The sequence below is a fragment of the Carcharhinus amblyrhynchos genome, chromosome 13, assembly GCF_965287045.1.
Source record: "Carcharhinus amblyrhynchos chromosome 13, sCarAmb.v2.hapA, whole genome shotgun sequence".
Lineage (NCBI taxonomy): Eukaryota > Metazoa > Chordata > Chondrichthyes > Carcharhiniformes > Carcharhinidae > Carcharhinus > Carcharhinus amblyrhynchos.
This window is the reverse complement of record NC_137336.1, coordinates 12,109,636-12,131,306: the sequence shown is the minus strand read 5'-3', so window position 1 is coordinate 12,131,306 and position 21,671 is coordinate 12,109,636.

The following is a 21,671-nucleotide window of genomic DNA, read 5'->3' as shown; positions in this document are numbered from 1 at the left end:
ATGGTGCAGTGAGGAATAGGCGGAGATGCTGGTTGGGTTCGATGACAGAGGCTGGGAGGAGGCTGTGTGAAGCCAGCACAAACATTTGGGAACACCACCTCCTGCAAGTTCCCCTCCAATCCGCTCACTAGCCGGAGGTCTACCACTTCGCCCGCCCAGAATCAGAGCCGGCGAGGGCCCGACAACGGAAATTTCCGTTGACTTTAGGCGGGAATTTCGGTCTCGCCTGAGAGAGGCCGTCAAATCCCACCTACTGTCTTGACTTGGAAATATATCGCTGCTCCTTCACTGGATCAAAATCCTGGAACTCCCTCCCTATCAGCACTGCGAGTGTACCTACGCCTCAGGGACTGCAGTGGTTCAAGATGGCGGCACCATCACTTCCTCAAGGGCAATTAGGGATGGACAATAAATGCCGGGCCCAGCCAGCGATGCCCAGGTCCCATCAACTAATAAAAAAAAGTTTTTCTGAATGGCCTGATTCTGTGATGGAGCAGAAGGAGGATATTGGAGTCTTAGCAAAGAGTCTGAGTACCTGAGGTTCTTTAAGTAATCCTAAAGGATTTCTGATTCCCTGAAACCTGTTTTGTTCACTTATTATTGTGCTTATGTTAAGCACCTATTTGCCTGTCAGGTTGCTATATGGGATGAGTTTAGCAATCTCAATTCATTCTTCAGTACGCTCTGACAAGAATAGCATCCTCTCCTTCACTTGGTTCAACTTCCAATGAACCTCCTGCTCCCCCGCAGTTCCCTTGGTTCCCACACCTGATCTCCTGATCCTTTTGCCTGTGGAGCTCCAAACCTGACCTCTTGCCTCAGGAAACTTCCACCTGTCCTCCTGACCTCTCTGCCCCAGTACCCTGCTCCTCCTCCCCACAGGGCCAGAGTTGTGCCCCTGTTTTGCCAATGATAGGCTCTGTGCCACTCAAGTTGCCCCCCTCGAGGCCAGGAGGTCCAGAGCAGGTTGTCTGTTCCCAGAATGGGGGCAAAGTGGCAGCTGCCAGTCACCTCCCGCCCCACCTTCACCCAGCCCCTGCCCCAGGGAAAGATTCTGTTTGCTCCCTACAGCCTGTGTGTCTCTGTGCCCAGAGGGAAACTATACTTCAATCTGCCATACTGCATAAGTGCCCTGGCCACTCTAAGGAAGCGATTCGATCCCAATGAGCCTATTGGGAGCACCACTGGGCCAATTGGTTAGGATGGTCTTCAGGGTGCATGGCCTGAGACTGGGATGGTGGACTTCAGCTATAAGGAGTGAGTAGAAAAACTGGGATTAGAACCATAGAACTATAGAAAAGTTATGGCACAGATTGAGACCATTTGGCCCATCTTGTCCATACCAGCCTGAGGATACCACCATCGTTTGAGCAGCAAATTCCAGACACGGGCCACCTTCCTTAAAAATGTTCTCCCTTGTGTCCCCTCTGCACCTCCAGCCACTTATCTCGAATCTATGTCCACTGCGGCCTCTCAGCGCCAGGGACCTGGGTTCGATTCCCGGCTTGGGTCACTGTCTGTGCGGAGTCTGTGTGGCTTTCCTCTGGGTGCTCCAGTTTCCTCCCACAGCCCGAAAGACGTGCTGGTTTGGGGCATTGGCCAAGCTGAATTCTCCCTCAGTGTACCCGAACAGGCGCCGGAGTGTGGCGACTAGGGGATTTTCACAGTAACTTCATTGCAGTGTTAATGTAAGCCTACTTGTGACTAATAAGTAAACATTAAATTAAAGGTTATTAATGAAGGTCCTGCCTTCTCAACCATGCCTCTTGCCTGAGCTGTGGTGACCCTCAGATGAAATCACCACCAGTCAGCTCTCCCCCTCAAAGGCGAGAGTAGCCATTTCGCAGCCTTTGGTCATCTAGAACATAGAACATTTCAGTGCAGTACAGGCCCTTCGGCCCTCGATGTTGCGCCGACCAGTAGAACCAATCTAATGACCCTCTAACCTAAACTATTCCAATGTTATCCATATGCCTATCCACTGACCATTTGAATGCCCTTAAAATTGGCAAGTCCACTACTGCTGCAGGCAGGGCATTCCACACCCTTACTCCCCTCTGAGTAAAGAACCTACCTCTGACATCCATCCTATAATTAACACCCCTCAATTTAAATTTATATCCTCTCGTGTTAGACATCACCATCAAAGGAAAAAGGCTCTCACTGTCCACCCTATCTAATCCTCTGATCATCTTGTATGCCTCAATTAAGTCACCTCTTAACCTTCTTCTCTCTAACAAAAACAACCTCAAGTCCCTCAGCCTTTCCACCTAAGACCTTCCCACCATACCTGGCAACTTCCTGGTAACTGCTTACCTCTAGCTGTGAGCCTGGAGTCGCCTATTGTACAGACCAAACGCGGATTGCAAATTCCTTTTACCAAAGGACATTATTGAGGCAGATAGGACGTTACAACAATCCTGTAAGTTACACAGTCACCATCGCCATTAGCTCTTTATTCCAGATTTATTTCATTAACTAGATTAAATTCCTTGGTTGTCGTGGTGGGATGTTTCAGTTCATTTCTCTGGCTCATTACTCCGGGCCTCGCTATTACGAGTCCAATCACATTATCGCAATGCAACTGCACCCATCAAAGTGCTGAAGTGCTCAGGAACATTTCCGACAGATGCGACGAAGCTGAAAATAAATGCAAACATTTTATTTTGCTGGACTAAACAAATAAACACTGCTAATTAAACCGTGAAGGATGAAGATCTATATTGGGACGCTATTCGACCAGAGTTTTCATTTGCTCAATTCCGATCTGTTGGAGCCAGTTTGTGAGCAGCCAGACAGAGTGGAAAATGTTCCCTGTGTGATGCACTGGAGTGACATCTGTTTTTCCGAGGAACAGAGAGGCTGTGTATCCATGGCTCAGAGGAAAGTTTAAAAAGCTCCCAGCTGTTGTCAGCCTGAAGGCCTCTCAGTGCTGATTATTTTGGACATAAGGAATGTTTTTTTTCTCTTTTTCTCTGTCCTTTCTCCTTGTTGTGTTGGTTAATTAAGGTGTCGGTGACATCGGAGTTGGTATTTAAGTGGGCCTGTGAAACCTCCTGCCCAGGTGTGCATCACTTCCGCATTTTTGACAGTAATTGGGAGTGAAGGAGACATCCCTGGAATTATACAAACAGGAGATCCCAGGCACTGCTGGGACTAATTGGGCCTCAAGATCTCAGTGCCAAGCTTTCGCGAGGAAAGAGCTTCTTTCACATCAGATAGAATCCCTGGAATATTCTTTCCTCTAGACAAACAAGAAGAAAAGGCATCCTGCTCCTGGAGATAAAAACTTGTCACTGTTTTCAACAATGCATCTGCATTTTGTTCTTTCATGCTGGTAAAAGGCTGAGCAAGTGGCATAAGGGTGGCACGGTGGCACAGTGGTTAGCATTGCTGCCTCACAATGCCAGGGACCTGGGTTCGATTCTGGCCTCGGGTCACTATCTGGGTAGCATTTGCGTTCTCTCCCTGAGTCTTTTATTTGTGGGACATGAGTGTCGCTGGCTGGTCAGCATTTATTACCCAACCCTAGTTGTCTGAGGGTACTTGAGAGTCAACCAATCGCTGTAGGTCTGGAGTCACATGTAGGCCAGACCAGGTAAAGTTGGCAGATTTCCTTCCCTGAAGGACATTGGTGAACCAGATGGGTTTTTCCGACAGTAGACAATGGTTTCATGCTCATCAGAGGATTCATAATGCTAGAGTTTTTTATTGAGTTCAAATTCCACCATCTGGCGTAGCGGAATTCAAACCCAGGGACCCCAGAACATTAACTGAGTACTCCGTTTTCCTCCCACAGTCTAATGATGTGCAGGTTAGGTTGATTGGCCATACTAAATTGACACCAATGTCAGGGGATTAGCAGGGTCAATATGAAGGGTTAAGGAAATAGGTCCTGGAAGGGATTGTGGTCAGTGCAGACTTGACGGACCAAATAATCACCTTCTGCACTGTAGGGATTCTATGATTTTATGAAGGGGAAGATTTCCTGAAGTTCTTCCCTGATAACTTGTGCATTTACAATTACCATTCTCTGTTTCTCCTGTGTATAAGGGGCCAGAGTCCCACCCGGTTCCAACTGCACAAGGGTTTGAGGCATGATTTTCCATTCTCATTTCGAAAGCAACTTCCCTCTGGTCAACGGACACTGCACTAGATAACCACTTCCAGTATGTCCTGCCCATGTGCCATCTGCACAGGCACCCCTGACCTGTCCCAGGAGCAAGTGAACCATCACAGTCCTGATATATGTTCCGACTGGCTGATGTAATCATGCAGATCCATTGTCTAAATTCATACATCATTCACGTAAGAGAAGGAGTTCAGTTGCACGAGGACTAGTGTTGCTTAGAGAACTTAGAGAGCTTTGTTTCTGAGTGAGAAGAACTTCGGCAATTACAAATGTCTTGGAGTACCCTAGAGTGCTTCTGAAGATGTCTTGGTACCTTCCTGGATTTGGCAAGATTTGGCATGTCAAGGTTATGGGCCAAGTGCTGGTAAATGGGATTAGGTGGGAGGCCAGGTGTTTCACATGTGTCAGTACAGATTTGATGGGCTGAAGGGCCTTTTCTGGACTGTACAATTCTATGATTCCATGTTGCTGCATCCTCACAGTGAGAGGCAGAAGACTGGGTGAACTGTCCACACAAAGGGTCCACAACAGGTATGTGGACATCAATGGTGCTGCCTCTGGGTCCACAACATGCCAGGGAAACAGAGCAGAAGCTGCAGGGAGGGCAGCATGACCCCTGTGCCAGCTGGGAACTGCACTCCTTCATGCTCCCTGACATTGACAGGGAGCTATCTGGTAAGGTGATAATTAGACTACGAGGCACCAGAGGCATCTCACTGAGAGACAATTGGTTATATAGGTTGAGGGATACCACATCAGTCATGGAGTAAAGCAAAATTCCACAAACTGTCACAGCCAGTACAGTATTGTACTTGCACCATTGGCATCAATCTGCACCATTATCTCGCCAACTAGCCAAGGTTGTTGTGGTTGTTGGAGATCTATCATCTCAGTCCTAAGACACCAAGAGTTTCTCAATGTTTGCTGACATTTGCACCATTTGCAATTCCTCAGATACTGAAGCAATGCGTGCCATTGGAACATCTTCACAACATTCAGGCTTGGGGAGTAATTAATGTCACACAAGTGCCAGGCAGTGACCATCTCCTCTTGACCTTTAGTGCAGAATTGCCACCACTGAATCTTTAGACATCCAAATCCTGGGAGTTTCTATTGAACAGAATTGAACTGGGTTAGCTATCTAACTATAGATACAAGAAGACATCAAGGGCTGAGAAAACTGAGATAAATAACTCACTTCCTGACTTCCCGAAACCTGTTCGACATCGACAAGTATGATGGAATACTCTCCTCTTTCCTGAACAAATGCAGCTCCAACAACATTGCAGAACAGTGACACAGCACTGCTGCCTCACAGCGCCAGGGATCCAGGTTCAATTCCAGCCTCAGGTATCCGCCTGTGGGGAGTTTGCACATTCACCCCGTGTCTGTGCGGGTTTCCTTCAGGTGCTCCAGTTTCCTCCCAAACTTCAAAGATATGCATGTTAGGCGGATTGGCCATGGTAAATTGCCCCTTAGTTTCCAAAGATGTGCAAGTTAGGTGGCGTGACCGTGCTAAATTGCTCCTTTGTGTCCAAAGATGTGTAGGTTAGGTGATTAGCCATGATAAATTGCTTCTTAGGGTCCAAAGATGGTTAGATAGATTAACCATGGTAAATGCACAGGGTTACAGGAATAGGCTCTTTCGGATAGTCGGTGCAGATTTGATGGGCCGAATGGCCTCCTCCTTGATTGGCATCCCATTCACCACCTTCAACATTCACTCCTTCCATAACCAACACACAGTGGCGTCACAGTAGAAGCATTGTGTACCAGCTACACGGTACACTGCAGAAACTCCCCTTTGATAACATCTTCTACACTGAGAAGGACAAGAACTGCAGATTTTGTTTTTAGTTCATTTGCAGGATGTTGCTAGCTGGGCCAGCATTTATTGCCTAATTGCCCTGCACTTAAGAGCCCGCCATATTGCTGTAGGCCTGGAGTCACATGTAGGTCAGACCAGATAAGGATGGCAGATTTCCTTCCCTAAAGGGCATTAGTGAACCAGGTGAGTTTTTACAGTAAGATTTCATGGTCATTAAACTTCTACTTCCATTGGGCACAGCGTGCCAGAAGTCGCCTCGCTCCGGTGCCATCTTGGAATCATAGAAAGCATTCTTTCTGGTTGTATCACAGCTTGGTATGGCTCCTGCTCTGCCCAAGACCGCGAGAAACTATAAAAGCAGTAACCCAATCCATCATGCAAAACAGCCTCCCATCCATTGGCCCTTTCCGCTGCCTCGGCATAGCAGCCAGCATAATTAAGGACCCCATGCACCCCAGATATTCTCTCTTCCATCTTCTTCCATCGGGAAAAAGATATAAAGTCTAAAGTCACGTACCAACCGACTCAAGAACAACTTCTTCCCTGCTGCCATCAGAGTTTTGAATGGACCTACTTTCGCTATGAATGGTACGCTCTGTCTGTTAAGTGCTCAAGGAACAATACTTTTCACAGTATACGAATACATGTAACAATAATAAATCAAATCAAATTTCACCATCTGCTGTGGTGGGATTGGAGTAGGGATAGCAAGATCTTGGCCTGGATCTCTGGATTATTAGTCCAATGACAGTACCACTACACTATGGCCTCCTCATTGGAATGTCACCAGAAGCACATTCCCTTCAAAACCATAGACCGTCCTCATTTGGAACTATATTTCCAAGCTATCGCTGTGGCTAGGTGAAAATCCTGGAACTCCCTCACTAACACTATGGGTGTGTGTACATGACAGGGATGCAGTAGCTAAAGAAAGCAGCTCACCACAAGCTTCTGAAGGAAGGGGCCAGAAGTATTTGCCTTGAGAACAATGCTCACATCCCATGAATGAATTAAAAAAGAGAAAAAAAACCCTTATTTGTTTTGTGAGACTGCATTTGTTATCTTTCCTGAAAGAGGGCTCAATAGTGCTAACCTTCAGTCGATTAATTTTACACAGTTGGATCTGAATTCATGCCTTCTGGCTTCCAAATCTCTTATTAGAATCATCACAGCACTATGCATTCTGTTTTGTAGCTGTGTCCTGCCTATAAAATGCTCTGATATTTTATTTTAGCTTGTATTTTATATGTGAAACACGTGTTCCACTATCTACAGTTCATTGGTTCCAATTCCTGGGTAATTTAATCATTTTCACACATTCCCCCCCAGTCCATATAATTTGAGATAGCCCATGAAAAAATATAGTGTAAAAGCAAAATACTGCGGACACTGGAATCTGAAACAAAAACAGAAAATACTGGAAAGTCTCAGCAGATCTGACAACAGCAGGGAGAGGAGAGAGCCAACATTTCAAATCCGGATGACCCTTCATCAGATCTGAGAGCAAAGACACTCAGCAGAGATTTATTTTATGAGGATGGGACTGGGTTGGAGGGGGCGGAATGAGACAAAAGGAAATGGAAATGAGAAAATGAGAAGGTTGAGAATGGTGCTAAAAATGTCCATTAAATGATCAGAATGCGTGAATGGCAGAACAGGTTGTTAAAGGACTGTCTGAGGAATGAGGTGAGAAAGGAGGATGATAAGATGGATGACTGAGACAAAATGAAATAAAATAAACGGGAATGGGGTGAAGGTGGAGGGGAGAGTTCGTGCTCCAAAGTTGTTGAACTCAATGTTCAATCTGGAAGGCTGCAAAGTGCCCAATCAGAAGATGAGGCGCTGTTCCTCTAGCTTGCGTTGGGGTTCACTAGGCCAAGGACAGGCATGTCGACAGGGGGCAGGGTGGTGTGTTGAAGTGAAGAATATTGTGTACATGGACACCCTGTCAATATCTCTCAGAATCTTCACCTCTCAGGATCAAGTCCTCTCTTACTCTTCTAAACTCTAGACACAAACCTAACCTCCCCGAACTTTCTGCACAAGACAACCTCGCCCATTCCTGGTATTGGTCCAGTAAATCTTCTCTGAACTACTTCTAATGCATTTACATCTTTTCTTAGGTAGGATAACTCCAGGCATGGGGCAAAATCCCCATGGGCTCTCCAGACGCAGGGCAAAAAATGGTGGAGTGTTCATTCTGGCAAGAAAACTGACATGTTCCTCTCTGGGGATACAGGTCAGTTTGCTTTCCAGATCTTAGAACAAAGAACGAAGAACAAAGAACAAAACAGCCCGGGAAACAGGCCCTTCAGCCCAACGAGCCCGCGCCGCCATTTTAACACCACCAGTCCCCCCTTCCACCCATGATCCTTATCCATTATTTTATGGCCATCCACATTGAGGGAAACTAATTTAGGGACAATTTATTACTGCCAATCAGCCTAATAGCACATCTTTGGGGTGTGGGAGGAAACCGGAGCACCCGGAGAAAACCCACGCAAGCACGGGGAGAATGTGCAAACTCCCACAGCCACCGGCCCAAATCCATGTGTCTGCACAGCAAACAGTGATAGTCACTGAGCTGTCGTCTTGCCCAGCATCTGGTCCAGTTTAAGCACACACTAACGACATGAAGCACAAGGCCAATCTCAAACAACCAAGAGCAGCCCAAGTACTACCCATCGCGTGTATGCCCCTTGTTGGACAACAAGGCGGACCGACTTAAAACCTGTGAATGAAAAGAGAAAAAACATTATTATCGTACCATATCCATATACCTTACCAGGGACGCCCCAATGCTAATGAACCTTATTTAAAACAATCTCCTATATCCAACCATCTCCAATCCACTCATGTGCCTGTCTAAGTTACTCTTAAACAAGTCTAGCGTATATCTTCCCACTGTTATGGTTCAGGTTAGAAACTCCACAGTGTTTTATGAAGCCTATCTAAATCATAGGTTTGGCATCTTGAATTTGACTAGAATAAATATGAGATATTTCACTTTAGGTGTGATTCAAATGATCCACTAGGGAGCTTTTATCAACAAAGTTTATTTAAGAATATAGTTAACATGTCATAGTAAGAAAATTAGCAATAACTTTTATCAATTACAAACAAAACAACAAATATCATGTATAATCCTTAATGAATATATATAAGCTGTCCCAATCAAAACAAAAATGTCCCATAGACAAAAGAACCTTTCCACATGTTTAACGCAGCACTAACTACTGCTCACATGATACTGGAAATTTGAGTCCATTGGTTGAAGTCTGCAGTTCTCTGGATTCACTCCGAACAGTTTGAAGACAAGGCACCTTCCCAAAGCACCAGAGAGATTCTGGTCCAACCTCCAACAGCAGCAGATTTTCATCCATCAGGAAATTAACAGAATTTTCAAAACAACAGGGAGAGAGGGAAAACATTTCTTTTTAGCTTGCTGTCCCCTCTAAAACGTAACTCCAACCCGCAGCTCCAAAGTGAAACTGAAAATGAACTCCTGTCGCCTGAGCTGCACAGTTTTTTCTCCTCCACACAATAACATCACCTAAGGCTGTGAGCCATGAATTTAAATAAAAGGTACACCCTCATCACAGGACACTACCACGAAGAAACAGGTGGACGTGTTCCATGCTGTCATGTAGAAGGGCGGGTTTGCAACAGACCAGTAAGCCTGGCTACATTGCGACTGGGCTATCCTTTAAACATGGTGGCCCGGTCAGAAAAAACAATGACATTCCTCCCAACTCTACCAGGGAAGCCTCAATGATCAGAGCTGGAACACCCACCCTCCTGTGCCGCTTCCCCCTCCCCCAAACCCTCCTCCCAGTCAGACTGGCGTTTGTGGCCCTCCATCTCTGCCACCCTGATCGGAGCTGTCGTTCATTCCCAACAATCAATGCCAGCGATCCACTTTACCCGGAACATTGGATGCCTACTCATCACCCCCCACCAGCAGTCAGTGCCAGCACCACCCCTCTCACCAACTGCCCACCAACATCAGACCCCTTCCCCCCCCCCAACCCCCAGCCATCACTAGGAGCTCCAACTCCCATGTCCGTTTGTGACCCCACCCCTCCCCCCACATGAGGCTCCTGCTGGAATCCACCCCTGGCACTGTCATCTGGCACAGGTTGGCACCGCCCTGTTTGCACTGTGAGATTAGCACCTTAATGCCCAGGGGGCATCCCCACAACAGGTCCATGTCAGGATGAACCTGTCCTAAACCGCGTCGACGTGACATCACGTCCAGTATGAACCTGGTCGCATTGCTGGCGAGATTCGTGATTTCTGGGTTTTGCTAGATATTAAAGTTTATTTTATTTATTAGTCACAAGTCTGCTTACATTAATAATTTAATGAAGTCACCGTGAAAATCCCCTAGTTGCCACACTCCGGCGCCTGTTCGGGTACACTGGGGGAGAATTTAGCATGGCCAATGTACTTAACCAGCATGCCTTTCAGATTGTGGAAGGAAATCGGAGCACAGAGGAAACCCATGCAAATATGGAGAGAATGTGCAGGCTTTGCACAGTCAGTAACCCAAATCAGGAATCGTGGGTCCCTGATGCTGTGAGGTAGCAGTGCTAACCACTGTGGATATTCAGCCCCTGCTGGTAGTCCTGTGGTTGGCAAACACAGGCTCAAGATCACCACATGGTCTCACCAACGCCCTGTAGAACTGATGCATAATCTCTCTGCTTTTATAATCAATTCCCTTCACAATAAACAACAACTTTCCTTCAGCTTTCCTTATTGCTTGCTGTACCTGTAAACCAACTTTTTATGATTCATGCAGTCGGACACCCGATCCCTCTGAATCTCTGAGCTCTGTGATCTCTGTACCATATAGATTATAAGTTTATTTTAGATTCTTCCTGCTAAGATGGACAATTCCACATTTGCCAAGATTATACTCCATTTGCCAGATCTTTGCCCACTCACTTTACCTATCTGTGTTCTTTTGTAGCCTCCTTACATCCTCTTCCCAATTCACTTTCCTACCTATCTTTGTGTCATCAGCAAATTTTGCAACCATACCTTCAGTCCATTCACCCATGTCGTTTATATAAATTGTAAAAATTTGAGGCCCCAGCACAGATCCCTGTGGCACACCATTCATCACATCCTGCCAACCAGAAAAGACCCATTTATGCCAACTCTCTGTTTCTTAGTGGCTCGACAATCTTTAGTCAACAATACGTTACCCCCCTCCCATACAATCAGCTTTTATTTTACGTAATAACCTATGACACAGGGAAAGGCCAGTCGGTGGAGATGGACAATGAAGATTTGGCCATGAATGTTATGCCAGCCTGAAGAAGGGGAGTAACAGGCCAAGTCCCAGCTCCTGTGCATGTGGATGTTGGAGTAGAACTGTAATTATAGTTGAATAATTCACTGACATTTGCTTCCTAATCTCATGTTTAGACAATCGATCTAGGTGCTATATTTTATTTTTAAAGTTTATTTATTAGTGTCACAAGTAGGATTATATTGAGACTGCAATGAAGCTACTGTGAAAATCCCCTAGTCGCCACACTCTGTTTTTGTACACCAAGGGAGTATTTAGCATAGTCAATTCTCCTAACTAGCAAGTCTTTGGACTGTGGGGGGAAACCACAGCATCTGGAGAAAACCCATGCAGACATGGGGAGAATGTGCAAATTCCACACAGACAATGACCCAAGCCAGGGATCAAACTCAGGTCTCTGGCGAACTACTGTGTCACAGTGCCGCAATGTCTGTAGAACATGAACTGCAGTGAGAGCCAGACCCTTCAGGGTAGGGGAGGAAGGCTGGGTTAACTGAAAAGGGATCAAGATTAAATGAAATTACAGGTTAAGAGCATCATTAATTTTGACAGTGCAATTGGCCTTGTTTGCAAAGAGGTAAATTGGGTAAGCGTTAAGAAATGGATCCTGTGTGTTTGCAATTTGTTAGTTGTTTCCCTCGCTAGATGTCTTGAGTAATGGATTTTTTTCAAGAGATGGAAAGGCCTCAGGTAACCTACTAAAGGGAACAACTAGTATTGTATTTACACGGTGAATAAATTAAAAACCTCACAAAAGAAACTTTAACCGCACAAATAAAAGTTCCAGTTTGATGAAAAACAAGTTTTCAACAAAGCCAGGAATCTTTATCCTCGACAAACCCAACTTCAGAACAGGAAATAATTACGATGCAGTCATTCAAATAATTGTTTAAATAACCTTTGGTTAAGATTGTACGTCTCCAAATTCAGAGACACAGGTCGCTGCTGTCTATTCGAAGTTTCATTTCTGGGAAGGCTGGGGTAGGTACTCACCCCCAGCAACAAGGGACACTTGCAGCAGTGACCGTGAGGTCACTCGATTTTGCAGGATTAGACAGGATTAATCGAATATGACTGAGGGAGCAGGAGAATTCGGCCCTCAGTCTGACTGGCCGTTCAGTAGGATTACGACTGAATGCCAATGATGCCGCCCTATCCCCCATATCCCACTTCAATGCTGAAAAATCTGCCTCAATCTTCAATATACGCACCCTTCACGCACCCACAGCCCTTTTGCCCAGAGAATTCCAAAGGTGCACAACATTCAGAATGAGGAAATTGGGCACAATTCTCCGAGCTCCCAGCTGCGTGTTTCCCACCAACGGGAAGTGACATGTTGCTTGCCAGCGGCAGGATTCTCCAGTCTCTCCGCCGTCAATGGGGATTCCCATTCACGTCACCCCGTGCCGGCGGAAAACCCGGGGGCGAGGTTCGCTGCCGGAGAATCCCACCGGTTTGAATGGCTGGAGAATGCTGGCCATTGTCTCTCATCTCAGTCCGAAATGCCTGACCCTCTTATCCTGAAACAGTGGCTCTAATTCTAGACCTCAGGCAAGGGGAAATAGCCCCTCAGCATCTAACCTGTCAAGCCCTCCAAGAATGTTGCGTATTACAACAATGTGAAGAGGTGGGGGTGAAAGGGTTTCCTCTACCTCTCGCACTCCAGATCTGACTGTAACAGTAGGGGAATGGGGTCAGGGTGGGGATTCTCCCTGTGGCATGTTTCTTGGGACAGGAGGCGATGAATTGTTCAGTGGGATAAAGACAGCAAAGATCAAAGAACATTACAGTGCAGGAACAGGCCCTTTGTCCCACCAAACCTGCACCGATCATGATAGCCTAACTAAAGTAAAAAAAAACTTCTGCCCTTACTCAATCTGCATCCCTCTACTCCCTCCCTATTCACGTACTCATCCAGATGCCTCTTAAATGTTTAAAGTTTGTTTATTAGTCACAAGTAAGGCTTACATTTACACTGCAATGAAGTTCCTGTGAAAATCCCCTAGTCACCATTCTACGGCACCTGTTTGGGTCAATGCACCTAACCAGCAATGTTGCTAATGTGCCTGCTTTCACCACCACAGCGTGTTCACTGGTCTCTACATGATAATCTTCCCCTCGCACATCTCCCTTAAACCTTCCCCCTCTCACCTTCAACCTGTGCCCCCTTGTAAGTGACACTTCCACCCTTGGAAAAAGCCTCTGACTATCCACCCTGTCTATGCCTCTCATAATTTTGTCCACCTCTATCAGGTTTGCCCTCGGCCTCCGTCTTTCCCAGTGAAAACAATCCTAGTTCCTTCAACCTCCCTTCATTGCCAACATCCTGGTGAACCTTCTTTGCACTCTCTCCAAAGCTTTCACGTCCTTCTGGTAGTATGGCAACCAGAACTGCATGCAACACTTCGAATGTGGCCTAACCAAGGTTTTATATAACTGCAACATGATTTGCCAACTCTTGTACTCAACGCTCCGGGAACTTCAGGTCCGACCACTGTCGATGGGATCATCCCACACTGCCAGGAAACCTGTGGCAAGGGTACACTGTCAGTGGGACCAGAAAATCCTGCTGGTATGAACAGCCAGAGAATCCCAGCTAGGGATTTTTATGATTTTGGAAAGGATGTGCTTTGGCAATATTGCAAAAGTGCTGGCATTTATATTTTCAAATTACAAAGAATTTGTTGGAAGATTTTCCTTAGGCTAAACAAAGAACAAGGTAAGTTTATTCAAACTAATTCCCAAATTAAATAAAGCAAGGTTAATCACAGCCACCATTCATACATCACACATACTCTCTGCATCCCTACCTACATTAGTACAGATGGTAGGATAAAAAAAATGAGTTTAAATATTTATTACGGTTCAGGAAGAAGATAAAACAAAGAACTTACTGGTTTTTGGCTAGAATCGATGCGTTAATTCCACAATGTGGCCATTTTATTCAGTTACCTGTCTGGGTGTAGTTATATGGAGCAGATTTCCACGTTTTATTCCCAATAGATCTCAGTTTGCAGCACACTTCTCTTCTCAGGATGGTTACTTTGCAAATCTGTGCACAATTCTTTCAAAACAAAGAGAGAGAGAAGGAACTCCTTTGGAGCCTGTTTCTGCATAGAATCCTGATCACTGATCTCTCTCTGGCTTCATAAATAGTTCTAACAGTCATGCTGGCTGTACATTCCAGGGAAATTTGATCAATCTGGGTTGTTTTTAAGAGCAGTAGTTGCATTTTGATGTCTCATCTCAAAAATGTTTGAAAAGTTTCAGGGTAGTATAAAAGCCAATTCATGAGGATATTTCAACATCTTTAACCTTAAATAATGGCAATTATGAGACAGCACAGTGGTTAGCACTGCTGCCTCACAGTGCCAGGGACCCAGGTTCAATTCCAGCTTCAGGTTACTGCCTTTGCAGAGTTTGTACATTCTCTCCATGTCTGCATGGGTTCTCCAGATGCTCCAGCTTCCTCCCACAGTCCAAAAATGTGCAGGTTAAATGGATTAGCCATGCTAAATTGCCCCTTAACATAGAACATAGAACATTGAACATAGAACATTACAGCACAAACAGGCCCTTCAGCCCACAAGTTGCACCGATCATATCCCTACCTACCAGGCCTATCAATAACCCCCAATTCCATTAAATCCCATGTACTCATCCAGAAGTCTTTTAAAAGACCCCAACGAGTTTGCCTCCACCACCACCGACGGCAGCTGATTCCACTCACTTAGTGTCGGGGGACTAACCAGGATAAATGCATGAGGTTATGGGGGTAGAGTTGGCTGGGATTGTGGTCAGTGCAAATTCTGATGGACTGAAAGGCCTCCATATGCACTGTCTATGTGGAGTTTGCACATTCTCCCTGTGTCTGCGTGGGTTTCCTCTCACAATCCAAAAGATGTGCTGGTTAGGTGCATTGGCTGTGCTAAATTCTTCCTCAGTGTACCTGAACAGGTGGTGACTAGGGAGTTTTCACAGTAACTTCATTGCAGTGTGAATGTAAGCCTACTTGTAACACTAATAAATAAACTTTAACCTTTTGGCCACTAGTGCTAATATCTCGTTATGTGGTTTAGTGCCACGTAACACTTCTGTAAAACAACTTAAAGTTTTTAAAGTTTATTTATTCGTCTTTCAGACTGTGGGAGGAAACCGGAGCACCCGGAGGAAACCCACATAGACACAGAGAGAACGTGCAGACTCCACACTCACAGTGGCCCAAGCTGGGAATTGAACCTAATTTGATTTGATTTGATTTATTATTGTCACATGTATTAACATACAGTGAAAAGTACTGTCTCTTGCACACTATACAGACAAAGTATACTGTTCATAGAGAAGGAAACGAGAAAGTGCAGAATGTAGTAATACAGTCATAGCTTGGGCGTAGCAAAACATCAATTTAATGCAAGATAAGTCCATTCAAAAGTCTAACAGCAGCAGGGAAGAAGCTGTTCTTGAGTCGGTTGGATCGTGACCTCAGACTTTTGCATCTTTTTCCTGATGGAAGAAGATGGAAGAGAGAATGCCTGGGGTGTGTGGGGTCCTTAATTATGTTGGCTGCTTTGTCTAGGCAGTGGGAAATGTAGATAGAATCAATGGATGGGAGGTTGGTTTGCGTGATGGATTGGGCTACATTCGCGACCATTTGTGATCTCTTGCACTCTTGGGCAGAACAGGAGCCATCCCGAGCTGTGATACAACTTCTATGGTGCATCTGTAAAAGTTGATGTGAATCGTAGCTGACATGCCAAACTTCCTTAGTCTTCTGAGGAAGAGGCGCTGTGAGGCAGCAACATTAATCACTGTGCCACCATGCCACCCACTTGGGATGATTTATCAAGTTAAAGATGTTATATAAAGGCAAATTTTGAAATCTATGGCTGAAGATCCCTGAGAAAAGGCGACGAATTGGCTTTATAAATAGCGCAGCTGGTTTGACGGGCTGGCTTTAATTCCTGTCTGACCTTTAGTTCAAAGCCAGCGTCCGAATTGCAGATGCCCAGGACAGAGATGACTCAGCCTTTGAAACAGAGATTTGAAAAGTACCCCTCAGTGAAAGGGGGTTTGAACCGATGCCCCAGCTTTTGTTGCAGTCACATTGAGGCAGGCACCGGCGAAGCAAATGCAAACCATGGCGCAGATTAAAGCCACCGTGCCCTCTGCGGAGAATGGCAGCAACAGAAAACAGGAATAAACTGGCAGAATGGACACAGCCTTCGCAATTACATTTCACCCTGGATATGCATGACGCATGACACTTAGTCAAGAAAATGAGGAGGTGGCTTAGAAAATAAGACTGTAAATGGGATAGAAAAGCAAAGAGGTCTGGGCTTGCAACAGACAAATCACTAAAAATGTGGAGACAGATTAATAAGGCTATTAAAAAAAAGCAAACAGAACTCTGGGGATTATATCCAGAGGGATGGAAATATAGAGCAGCCAAGTCATTCTAAACTCAAACCTACATTTGTCATTATCCTCTACAGGAGATATAAAGGCTGCGGAGAGGGTCAGGAAATGATTTGTAAGCAGAATAGCCAAACCTTGTGCTTATCAGTAAAGAATGTACAGCTTGGTTTACGTTCCTCTCTCCAGAAGAGAAAGCTGATAGCTGACGGAATAGAAAGCTTAAAGTTTATTCATTACTGCCACAAGTCAGCTTACCTCAACACCGATCACACCAAAAAAGGCCTCCCCCCCCCACATCGTGTATTTGATCGCATAATGCAGCACCTTTTATTCTACTCATTGAGGGTGTGGGCAGCACTATCATGGCAATCTTCATTCTCATCCTTAATCCCCTTTGAGGAAGTCTAAGTTTATTTATTAGTTGAAGTTACTGTGAAAATCCCCTAGGTGCCGCACTCCTGCGCCTGTTCGGGTGCACTGAGGGAGAATTTAGCACAGCCAATGCATCTAACCAGCACGTCTTTCAAACTGTGGGAGGAAACGGGAGCACCCAGAGAAAATCCACGCAGACACGGGGGGGAATGTGCAAACTCCACAGTAACCTAAGCCAGAATTGAACCCGGGTCCCTGGCACTGTGAGGCAGCAGTGCTAACCAATGTGCTCACGATTCTCCCAGAAAAATCTAAGTTACGTCGCCAGCGGGTACAGTGTGTCCCATTGGGGCCAGCAGTGCTAATCAGGAGGGATGCCGCCCTGTAATAAAATCCCCAACGTGAAACAAGGAGAAGTGCTCAGCAAGGTACATATCCTGAGTAGGAACACTGGGGTCAACCCTTTCCACCAGCCCCGAAATCGCTTGAGGAACCCTCCGTCTGCAGCCAGGCAATGGCAGAGGGGTCAATGAGCACAGCTGGAGGCAGCATCTACCTCCCTCATGGCCCCTTGAAGTCCACAGAGCCTGGTCCCACTCCTTAGGACCAGGAGAGATTGGCACCAGGGCATCACTGCCAGAATATCGCTGCCAGAATATCCCTGCAGGGTGGCACTGCCAGGGTGGCAGGGCACAGAACCAGGGTACTGTACATTCATGCACATGACCATCTGGAAGCTCTGAAGGACTCTGAGCGCAACCACATGGTCATACTGCCTGACCAGGGAAATAAGCAATGGCCATTAGAAGGTCCTCATTGATGGCCCCTTGGAGGATAATGTCGGAGTTGTGCCACCTTCTTCGATAGCCGAAAGCATCCTGTTCCAGCATTAGAGGTTGAAAAGACCCACTGTGAAAGAAGAACCAGGCACCCTGTGCACCTGGTCTTTCTATGAAGGCCTTCAGATCAAAGAGAAAGGCAATTTAGGAAACTTGGCTGGAAACCACAGCAAGTCAAAAGAGGAAGAACTTCGGGCTTAATGGATCATGAACTGATTGTATCAACAATGAACTGTTTGATCTGCCCTGGAGCTGTTGGTCAGAAAAGTTTTTAGCAGCAAATGGAACATCTGTTCCTTGTGCAAATAAATCCCAGTGAATCCCCTCTTTGATCTGCTGTGGAGTTGTCAATCAAAGTGGTTCTAAGAGTTTTCAGAGCAGCTGAGGCTCATTCAAGCTAGATAGAAGAATCCTCTTATTGAAAGTCAAAGCTCTTTTCGATCAGAATTCCGGAAAGCTTTCAAAGCACTGGGGGCTTCTGAGGTAAGCAAGGGAACCAGCATAGTGAAGCTGACATCTATCAATGAAAGTACTTCAAAGAGGTCTGGTAACACCTGGGGCTTCTGAAATCAACTAGGGTAATGGTACTGTAGAATGGAGTGCTGCTGGGATGTTGGAGGATTCTAGGTGTTCAGTGGGTATGGATTTTAAATTGATCAGACCACATCAAAGGGTTTACAGAACATAGATAATAATAAAGATTTGAACCAGAAAGTTGCCTGAAATTATCATCCTTTTAAAAGTTTGCTTACTATTGTCACAGGTAGGCTTACATTAATGCCGCAATGAAGTTACTGTGAAAATCCCCTAGTCGCCACACTCTGGCGCCTGTTGGGGGACACTGAGGGAGAATTTAGCACGGCCAATGCACCCTAACTAGCACGTCTTTTGGATTGTGGGAGGAGCCTGAACCGAGTGCAGACGGGCGTAGGGTTGACAGGATAAAGGAAGTGAATGGGTGGCTCAGAGATTGGTGTGGGAGGAATGGGATCGAATTTATGGGGCATTGGCACCAGTATTGGGGTAGGTGGGACTTGTTCGGGCGGGATGGGGTTGGTCTGAATCGTGCTGGGACCAGAGTGCTGGCGAATCGAGTAAAGAGAACTGTAGACAGGGCTTTAAACTAATTAGGGGGGGGGAGGGTGCGAGGGTAGGTGATGTTAGGAGGTCTACAGTTAAGGATAGGGTACAGGTAAGGGAAGAGGCTGAGGATGTCCCAAGTGGTGGCGTTACGGCAAATAGGGTCCAGAAGAAGGCTGGGATGAAAGCGCTTTATCTGAATGCACGAAGCATTCGGAATAAAGTGGATGAGCTGGTGGCGCAGATCGACACAAATGGATACGATCTGGTGGCCATTACAGAGACGTGGCTGCAAGGTGACAGGGACTGGGAGATGAATGTACAGGGCTATCAAGTGTTTAGGAAGGATAGGCAGGAGGAAAGAGGGGGTGGCGTAGCTCTGCTGATTAAGGACAGCATCAAGGTGGTAGCAAGGGATGATATCGGAGCCAAAGAGCAGAAAGTGGAATCGTTGTGGGTGGAGATTAGGAACAGCAAAGGGAGGAAGACGCTGGTGGGTGTCGTCTATAGGCCCCCGAATAATGATCTGGAGGTGGGGCGGGCTGTTAACGCGCAAATAAGTGCGGCGTGCAGGAATGGGACGGCAGTAGTTATGGGGGATTTCAATCTGCATATTGATTGGTCGACCCATGTTGGACGAGGTGGGCTCGAGGAGGAGTTCTTGGAATGCTGCCGGGATAGTTTCCTGGAACAGTGTGTGTTGGAGCCGACGAGGGAGCGAGCTATCTTGGATCTGGTGCTATGTAATGAGGCGGGTAGAATTAGGGACCTTGAGGTGAAGGATCCTCTTGGAGAGAGTGATCATTGTATGGTGGAGTTTCTGTTGCAGATGGAGGAGGAGAAAGTGGGTTCCCGGACACGTGTCCTTTGTTTGAATAGAGGGGAGTATGGTAGGATGAGAGAAGAATTGGCGAATGTGGACTGGGGGAGCGCGTTGGAAGGTAGGTCTGCTGAGGAGCAGTGGAGGATCTTTAAGGAGATCTTTCTTGGTGCTCAGCAGAAATTTATTCCGATGGTTAAAAAGGACAGTAGGAAGAGAGGTAATAAGCCGTGGATAACGAAGGAGGTGAAGGAAAGTGTTAAATTAAAAGCGGAGGAATTTAGAGTAGCTAAGAGCAGTGGGCGAGAAGAGGATTGGGAAAGGTTTAAATGTCAACAAAGATTGACAAAAAAGTTGATAAAGGAGGGTAGAAGAAGCTATGAAGCTGGGCTAGCACTTAATATAAAAAAGGATAGCAAGAGTTTTTATAAATATATAAAAAGGAAGAGGCTGGCTAGGGTGAACGTTGGTCCCTTAGCGGATGAGAAAGGGGACCTAGTGGTAGGGGATGGGGATATGGCTAAGGTCTTGAATAACTTTTTTGTTTCTGTCTTCACGGAGGAGGACGTGAATAATTTGCCGGGTGTTAGCGATGGAAAGGTGGTAGGACTGGAGGGTCTTAATGACATTACTGTTACTAGAGAGGTGGTGCGCGACAGACTGGAGGGGCTGATTGTGGACAAGTCCCCAGGACCGGATGGAATGCATCCGAGGGTTCTGAAAGAAATGGCGGAGGTGATAGTGGATGCCTTGGTGGTTATTTTCCAGACGTCGCTGGATTCCGGGGAAGTGCCGGAGGATTGGAAAACGGCTAATGTTACGCCGTTGTTTAAGAAGGGTGCCAGGCAAAAGGCGGGGAATTACAGGCCGGTTAGTTTAACGTCTGTGGTAGGTAAAATGTTAGAATCCGTCATTAAGGAGGAAATTGCGAGGCATCTTGAAGGGAATTGCTTGATGGGGCAGACGCAACACGGTTTCATTAAAGGGAAGTCGTGTCTGACCAATTTACTGGAGTTCTATGAGGATGTGTCTAGGGCGGTGGATAGAGGAGAGCCGGTGGATGTGGTCTTTCTGGATTTTCAGAAGGCGTTTGATAAGGTACCTCACAAGAGGTTACTGCAGAAGGTCAGAGGACATGGAGTTGGGGATAGGGTGTTAGCGTGGATAGAGGATTGGTTGTCAAATAGGAGGCAGAGAGTGGGGGTCAATGGGTGCTATTCGGATTGGCGGTTGGTGACTAGTGGGGTGCCCCAGGGGTCGGTGCTGGGGCCTCAGCTATTTACCATTTATATAGATGATCTGGAGGAGGGAACCGAGTGTAGGGTGTCGAAATTTGCTGATGACACCAAGATTGGGGGAAAGGCAAATTGTGCGGAGGGTGTGGAGAGTCTGCAGAAGGATCTAGATAGGCTGGGCGAATGGGCCAGGAAATGGCAAATGGAATTTAATGTTGGCAAGTGTGAGGTGGTCCACTTTGGTAGGAAGAATGGTAGGAAGGACTATTACTTACGTGGCGAAAAACTGCAGCAGGCGACGGTGCAGAGGGACCTCGGGGTCCTTGTGCATGAGTCGCAAAAACCCAGCCTGCAGGTGCAGCAGGTGGTCAGGAAGGCGAATGGGATGCTGGCCTTCATAGCGAGGGGGATTGAATATAAAAGTAGGGAGGTCTTGCTGCAGCTGTATAGGGCATTGGTGAGGCCGCAGCTGGAGTACTGTGTGCAGTTTTGGGCGCCGCACCTGCGCAAAGATATTTTGGCCTTGGAGGGAGTGCAGAGGAGGTTTACTAGGCTGATACCGGAGTTGAGGGGGTTGAGCTATGAGGACAGGCTGAATAAACTAGGCTTGTACTCGTTAGAGTTTAGAAG